Source organism: Vipera ursinii (assembly GCF_947247035.1).
Source record: "Vipera ursinii genome assembly, chromosome: 8".
Lineage (NCBI taxonomy): Eukaryota > Metazoa > Chordata > Lepidosauria > Squamata > Viperidae > Vipera > Vipera ursinii.
Genome location: NC_139519.1, coordinates 9,534,584 through 9,535,055, shown reverse-complemented (window position 1 = coordinate 9,535,055; position 472 = coordinate 9,534,584).

Here is a 472-nt window from a genome sequence, read left to right as displayed (position 1 = left end):
GCAATACTTGGGGTGCTAGAACATGTCTTTCTGACTTCTGTTTTAGACACAGCTATTGTAGGTAAAGCTCACAACACTAAAGCTTTAATTATTTGAAGCACAATTAGAAGAGGAGCCTTGGTGGTGCAGTGGTTAGAATGCAGTATTGCAGGCTGACTCTGTTCACTGCCAGCAGTTCGATCCTGACTGGCTCAAGGTTGACTCAGACTTACATCCTTCCAAGGTTGCTAAAATGAAGACCCAGATTGTTGGGGACAATCTGCTGATGTTATAAACTGAGAAGTGCTGTAAAGTGCTACGGGGCAGTATATAAGCTCAAATGCTATCGTTACTATTCAGAACTCTCATCCGCCACAATGAGAAGGTTCAGTATCGGGCAGTAAGGCTGCTCTGGATTATCACCCTCTCTTCTTTCTTTCCACTTCCAAGCCACAGAAAAAGTTCACAACTCTTTCTTTAAAATACCATTTAT